The sequence below is a fragment of the Micromys minutus genome (genome assembly GCF_963924665.1).
Source record: "Micromys minutus genome assembly, chromosome: 20".
Lineage (NCBI taxonomy): Eukaryota > Metazoa > Chordata > Mammalia > Rodentia > Muridae > Micromys > Micromys minutus.
Genome location: NC_137955.1, coordinates 45753267 through 45761150, shown reverse-complemented (window position 1 = coordinate 45761150; position 7884 = coordinate 45753267). Strand labels below are relative to the sequence as shown.

The window sequence follows — 7884 nt, the reverse complement described above, 5'->3', positions numbered from 1 at the left end:
CCCTAACTCTGTTGCCTGCCTGTGGATTCTATTCCCCTAACTGGGCTGCCTTGTTTAGCCTCAGTGAGAGAGGATTCAGAGACTAGTTATGCCAGGGTGGGTTGATACTGGGGGTTGACTCCCCTTCTTTGAGGAGGTGGGTATGTGGAAAGGGGCTGGGAGGGACCAGGGGGGTGCCCATAATCAGGATTAAAGTGAAGAAAGAAAGGAAGGAAGGAAGGAAGGAAGGAAGGAAGGAAGGAAGAAGTAGAAGAGGAAGGCAAGGAAAGCAGACCAGGTGTGGTGCTTCATAGCTTTAATCCTAGCACGTGGGAGGCACAGTCAGTCTGTCAGTCAGACCAGCCTGGTATACATAGTAAGTTGTAGGATAGCCAGAGCTACATAGCATGACCCTGTTTCAAAATAAGTAAGTAAATAAGTAGATAAATAAAGTAAGAAGAAAGCACTCCTGAGGATGGGAGTGGACTAGTAATCAGGGGATAGAATGCTCGAAAGCTCTAAGTGTTTTCAAGGACTGGGACTGTCGCTCAGTTGGTAGAGTGCTTGCCTGACATGAGCAAAGCCCTGGGTTGGACTTCCTAGTACTGCAGAGTAAAATCAAGAATGTTGGTATACTCCCTTGACCCAGCACTCAAGAGATGGAAGCCAAGAACAAGTTCAAAGCCTTCTTCTGGCCACATAGTCACCTTTGAGGCCAGCCTGTGTTACAGGAGACACTTGCATGAAAACTAAACAAGTAACACTTTTTCCAAAGCATTGTTCAACATCTTTGGAACTGTGTAGATGGGGAAATAATAGTTCTGACTAATTACATATCATTTTTCTCTATTTGCTAAATTTAGCTCCTTAAGGATCAGTACTAGTCTCTGATTTAATAACACTGTTATTAATAGATGGGATGTTATATTCTCTGGACTCTGCCTTGCTACAGTCTGCTAGCCTGTGGTGAGGGGATGAACAGAGTATAATGGAGAGAAGCCCTCTCCTGTAACTGGGCTTCTGGACCGTTTGAGGAAAGCCTGCTCTTTACGAGTCATCACTGAGGATTCTCCAGCTCCCCCTCTGGGCAACTCAACAAAATGACCCTTTGCACTTGTCCCCATAACTGCCAAATGAGAGGATTACACAGGATTTGGTCCTTACACTCTCCCCTGGGAAGGCTGGCTAAACTGCAAGGCCAAGCCCTGGCCAAAGAGCTTCTTATCCAGCGGGTCCTAATGAACCTTAGAAACTGAGCATATGTACACACCATCGCTGCAGGGCTTCAGCTTAATTATCCATGCTGGCCGTGAAGCGTTGCTAGGTAACCACATCTCACGTTAAAGGCCAAAGTTGACACACAAAGCCGAGAGTTGGTAAGAAAAGACGGTGAGTCAGTGAAACCTGACAGACAGAGCCCTGGACTTGTCCTTCCTGCTTCTCACTGTGGTGCCGAGCATGTCCTGCAGAAACCCAGAGCTGTTCTTCATGAAACTGAACCTGTACACTTCTGCACAGATGAAGCTCACGAGGAGTCAGCCAGCAAGACAGCATTAGCAGGGAGCTCGGCTGACCGACTACAGCTGTTCACCCCCCATCTCTTGGAGAACACATTCCACCTCCCCTGAACTGAGGGAAACACCCAAGCAAAGGGAATTCTAGAGAACATGGCTCAGTCTACAACAGGGGGACACACTGCCAAACTGTCACACCATGGTAGATGCATTTCACTTACATGGATTTTAAATTCTGTGTCTTGGGGAGGATCTCTATTGTGAATGTGTTAGTGTTCTACAAAGACTTTGTTGTGTAATGTACCCAACCTAGGGCAGCTTTGTCATGCCTGTCTATGTGTGGAGCATGCATGGAAGTAGTTCACCTCCTTCAAACAGAATGGCTCATATTCTAGTCTGAAATGTCTGGAGCTGAGTTACCTGCTGCCTTGAGACGTACCTCAAACAGAGAACAGGTACGTTTTAGGTTTTGTTTTATTGTTTGTGTTTGTGTTTTTTTGAGACAGAGACTCACTATGTAGACCTGGCTGTCCTGGAACTCACTGAGTAGACCCAATGCCTTATTTTTAAACATCTCAGTAATGAGGACAAGGCACCAGTGTATTCACCACTACCTAAAATGAACTGAGGGACAGCCCTAGTCACAAAATCATTCAAGAGAGCAAGACAGACAGAGAGAGACAGAGGGGGAACACAACTTCTTCAGCTTCTTCACTCCACACTCCACTGGAAACCCATCCCACAGGGATATTTAACAAAGGCTGTTTAGGGCTGGAGAGATGTCTCAGCAGTTAAGAGCACTGGCTGCTTTTCCAGAGGTCCTGAGTTCAAATTCCAGCAACCACATGGTGGCTCACAACCATCTGTAATGGGATCTGATGCCCTCTTCTGCTGTGTCTGAAGATAGCTACAGTGTACTCAAAAGCACAATTTCTTAAAAAAAAAAAAAAAAAAAAAAAAGGCTGTTTAAAGTAGGCCAGGCCAGTTTCATCCTGATGAGCTCTCCAGCCCAGTGAGCACCAAGCCAGCAGCTGTTGCAAGTTGCTCTTCAAAGATGTTTTGACTTTTTCACTAGGAAATAAGGAACCAAATTCCAAGGGCCAATGAGTCCAAGCTGAGTTAACAAACGATCGGATCGAGGGCAAAGTTAAACCAAACTGCTGACTGCGGGCCACTCTGAATAATGTCACCGCCCTTAATCCAAAGGTTAGCGAATGAATTTTCTCCGAGCGACCTCTCCAAAGAAACTGGAACGAAATCAGAAGCAGCACTTCAGCGCTTCAGGTCATCTGGGGAAAGTGCCCGAAGGAAGCATCCCCACCTCCTCTGTTCCCATTTACACAGAGAAGCTTTGGGGGGCAGCTAGGAAGCGCTGCAGCCTGCTTACTGGACAGGCATGGGGGCAGGCACTTATTGTGACCTTCCCACATTTCATCCTACCTCATTCATCTACTCTAGGGAAGGAGTGCTTTGAGTGGCCCTGTGGAAGACCTTATGTGACACAGAATGTGTCTAACTGCAACCCCAGCTCACACCTTCAGGAGAGGTGCTGAGTCAGCATCACCCAGCCAAACCATTCCCTGAAACCTAACAGTTACAAACTATGCAACAATAAACTATTATTTTAACCCACTAAGATAATGGCTGGATTTTTGTGATTATTGGTGCCTGAAGTAGGTGTTGTTTTTACATAAACCTCACACACGGAAGAGGCTTGGGCAGCCTCAACGGGTTTCTGGTGCTTGCAGAAAACCAAGGCAAGGCTGTTAGAAATGCAAAGAGCAGATCTAAAGTGTGCCAGAGTGCTTAGTGCCTGGGGAGAGATGTACTGGAGTCCTTAGTGGGGACATTTCAAATAAAAATGTTGGGGCTTGCCAGTTTCCTTGAGTTGCTTCAAAATGCTGATGGGGACACTGGCACAATACCTGGGGGAAGGCATGAACAAGCATCTCTTCACCCCAGATACAGAAGCAATGACAGAGCAAAATAGAATATCATCAAAGTCCTCTGGCAAAGAGTTTATTGGGAGAAGGGTTATTTATAGGGTCAGAAGTAACCCAGAGGCAGCTGTGTCACCAAAAGCCCACCCAGGCATGAGTAACAAACAGCTCATAAAGGCTCACTGTAGACAGACAACAAGCTGGAAAGTCTCTGACAGGCAGCTAGTCTTGTCTGAAACTCTTACTGCTTATCTGACCTTGGGGCCAGGGGTCTTGTGATATGGTCAGTTTCAGGGACTTCCTGTGAGTTTCAAATTGTTTACTTCCAAAAGCCTAAGGAGCCTTCTTTAGAAATTCTCAGGTCTTAACACAGGAATCTGCTGCATCTCAGGAACTGGGGACTGGGTGGTTGTGGAAACTCATCCTTCTCAGAAGCAAACTAATCTGGACAAGTGTGGTGATTTCTGAGCAAAGATTGGATGTAGAGGTCTGTCAGGAAAGCCGTCACCCAGAGATCTCTAGGCATGACCAGAAAACATGCATTTTTAAGATTTCAGGAGCAGGGGAGATAGCTCTGTAAAAAAGTGCCTGCTTTGCAAGCCAAGGACCCGAGTTCAGATACAAAAATCCCATATAAAGATTTAGGCATAAGAACCAGCCTGTAACTCCAGTTTCAGGTTCTGTGAAAGGCCCTGTCTTAGGGTTTTATTGTTGTGAAGAGATACCATGACCAAGGCAACTCTTATATCATCATGGTGGAAATCCTGGCAGCACGCAGGCAGACATAATACTGGAGAGGTAGCTAAGAGTTCTACATCTGGATCCACAGGCAGAAGGAAGAGAACGGAGACACACTGAGTCCTCAAAACTTACCCACTAGTGACACTCTTCTTCCAGCCAAGCCACACCTACTCCACACCCTCTTAATAGTGCTACTTATGGACCTATGGGGGCCATTTTTATTCAAACCACCACAGACCCTATCTGAAGAAACAAAGGTGGAGAATGATCAAGAAAAGAAGCCCGACACTGATTTTGAGCCTCCACATGCATATGCACAAACCTACATGCACACCTTCACACACACACACACACACACACACACACACACACACACACATACACACACACACACACTTCAGAAACTTAGGCTTACCTCAGACAGCCTTATTCAAACAAATGGTCCTTCAGAGATTAAGAGCATACCTCACAGACCAAACAATTTGCCCTTGGAATGGAACTCCCCACAATGTCCTCAAGGCTGCTTCCAGAATTGCAGCTGTGAGGCAGGCGGGCAGCGCTCCTAACAATCATTTATTTGTATAAACACGGCTTCTACCTTGATGTGAAGGTGCCCATTTTTCCCTCCCTTCATCATGATTTTCCTCCTCTGTCAGTCCACAGGCTCCAGGAGAGGCCAGTACCAGAAGTCTCATGATGAAGACCCGAGGCTCTTAGCAAAGGCTAGTACAGAATTAAGGATTCACTCTCCAATTGGCCACAGTTGCTGGAACCCCAGGAAAGCATCAGATGATTGTAACCCTAAATGTGTATTGACACTAAGTCACGGAGAGACTGAGTAAGAGCCACTGAGTCACTGAGCTCTCAGATGCCTGACACTCTAAACGTTGTGTGAGTAGCATGTTTGTTGAGAGCAGGCTCTGTCTCTAAGCAGCCCATGCTGACATTAAACCTGCAGCCTTCCTGCAGCGCTGTCCCGAGGGCTGTGCACAGTCATGAACATCACGTCTGGCTGTGTTCTGAGTCAGTGCTTGGCTGCGTGTTTCTGATACTCTCGGTCGGCTCTGACCTGGCCATGCCCCTTCAGGGCTGGCTGATCCCTGCAGATAGTGTTCCTTTCATCTGCAAATGAGCCAGGACTCTCACACTCAGACCACAGGCACCACTCCAGGGTCAAGTGTGAGATACCCACCGATAGCCCTTTCTCCTGGACTATCAGATATTACCCTGAAGGTCCAGTCTCCTCCTGCCTTGTCCACTTCTTCCACGGAAACTATAGGAAAGGCTTTCACCAGAGACATTACATTAGATAAGGATATTTAGGAAATCAGTAAGCTATACCCATTCCACTAAATTGGCCTTTAAGATGCACAAGTTTCTAGATTATCAAAGCATGTGGGATAAATAACTTAGATGGTTTTATGAAGAGCTATGAGGTCAGAACAGTGACAAAGATTTTCTTGGCAAACAAGCCCAGACTCTGGAGGATGGACTGCTCAATTCTACCAGTACCATTTGGTATTCTACTAGTACCAAGTGTTTCCCAAACTACTCCATAGAATAGAAGCAGAAAGAATGCTACCATAATGCATGCAGTGCCAGGTTTGCCCTGAAACAAAATGCATATACATAGAGACAGACAGACACACACACACACACACATGCACACACACATGCATGCACACACACACATACATACACACACAATAACAAGCAAGTCTCTCTGGTGAACCCAGATACAAATGTTCTCAGTAAAACACTTGCAAACTGAATTCAAGAACACATCAAAAGATCATCCGTTATGTTCAAGGAGGTTTCACTCCAGCTATACAGAGACAGTTTAACATAATCAAATCAATAGTGCTATACATCCCATAAATAAGCTCAAGACAGAAATCACACTACTATCTCAAAACTGCAAAAAGGACAGAACTAAATCTAAAGTCCTGAAAAAAAAAAAAAAAAAAAAAAAGCAAAACCAGGAATAGGACTATGTCTCAACATAATAGTGGCTTATTATGACAGACCTACACCCCAATTACATAAATGGGGAAAATCCAAGGATTTTCACCAAAATCAGGAACAGACAATGCGTCCACTTCTCCACTCACATGCAACACATTCTTGAAAGTCTTAGCTAGAGCAACATTAGTGGAGAAGAACATAAGGGAGAAAAAGACAAAATGGAAAGGAATGTCTCTATATGCGGGTGGGAGAGACATAAGAGACTAAAGACCTCATTGGAAAATTCTTAGATCTGGCTAACACTTAGATCAGCAAAGCACACAAAAGCGACACAAAAATCAGTAGCCTTCCCATATACCAGTGTCTTAGTTGGGGTTTTACTGCTGTGAACAGACAGCATGGCCAAGGCAACTCCTGTAAGGACAGCATGTAATTGAGGCTGGCTTACAGGTTCAGAGGTTCCGTCCATTACCATCAAGGCGAGGGCATGGTAGCACTCAGACAGGCGTGGTGCAGGGAAAAACTGGGAGACGAAGTGGAGACAGCTGCATCACATAGTGAAGAGAATGAGAAAGGCCACCATTAGGCAAAAGAGCCCCACAGCCTCTGAGAGGGCAAACCCAGAACTGCACAGGAGAAGGGTTCCTGGCGTAGTCAATGATGAAACTCCTCAAAACAGTCCCAACTCTGCCCCAGAGCCACCCCAACTCCAGTGAACATGGCAGGTGTGTTGACATCCCTTGAAATAGCGCTGCTTCGGAAGCTGTGGCTAGGGATGGGTGAGGTCAGAGGCCGCTGAACCGCCAAGCTGCTGAGGCCCTCCTCTGTTGGCATCTGTGGTCCCTTCGACTCCACTGCAGACAGCAGGTGACTCAGCAGCTGAGAGGTCCTGGTCAGGGAGCGGAGAGACGAACTTGGAGCAGGCATACATTGTCAGGGGTGAGGGCCCAAGGCAGGAGAGCTGCTCCCAGGGCAGAGAAGACAGGGAGGGTGATAGTGACCTTTTTAACATCTTTCATAAATAGGTACTGCTGGAGAGGTGACTTGGTGGCCCAAGAATACTTGATGATCTGGCAAAGGACCCAGGTTTGATTTCCAACACCCACACAAGGGGGCTCATGACATCTGTAGCTTGAGTTCCAAGGGTTCTGACACATTCTGGCCTCCACGGGTACCTGCATGTACCTGGTACACATACAGACAAGCAAGTAAACATACATACACAAAAATAAAATTAGGTTAAAATTTTATTTTAAATCTATCCATAAATATTTTGGTTCTTCCATAGAAAGATGACTCTGCGTCTCAAATGTGGGCTGTACTTAGTTAACCCAAAGCAGAAATGTATGCCTTCTAGTCACAAGAAACACTGGCTTTTCCCTTTGCTTCTCCTCAGAAAGATGAAATAGTGTCTGCTGTTGCTGTAAGTCCTGGAGCACAGATGACACTCTGTCGCTACCTGTAACCCCACTATTAATTAATTAACCCCACTATTAATTGCAAGTAATCTAGGCAGAAAAAGTACTATGCACATATAACTTACCGAACGGCGTAGCTTCACAGCACAACACAGTACAGGAGAATGACTTTTCTCTCTCCCTCACAATGGCAGGCTGCCTAAACGCTTCCACTGCTTGCTGCCACTCAGCGACATCTCAGAGTTCTGGATTTTCTATCACTAAGCTGGCTCTTAGGTTTGGGACTGAGAGAAAATGAGTCACTTTGCTAAAGCAGGGCTGGAACAG

The 7884-nt window shown here is 46.0% G+C and overlaps 1 pseudogene across 1 annotated transcript; it reads right to left on the bottom strand.

Moving 5' to 3' along the window:
- Positions 1-6689: 6689 nt before the first annotated feature.
- LOC308433461 (ATP synthase F(0) complex subunit C2, mitochondrial-like) lies at positions 6690-7070 on the bottom strand (annotated as a pseudogene). The gene has a single exon. The product of its transcript is annotated as an ATP synthase F(0) complex subunit C2, mitochondrial-like (transcript).
- Between the last annotated feature and the right edge of the window lie 814 nt (positions 7071-7884).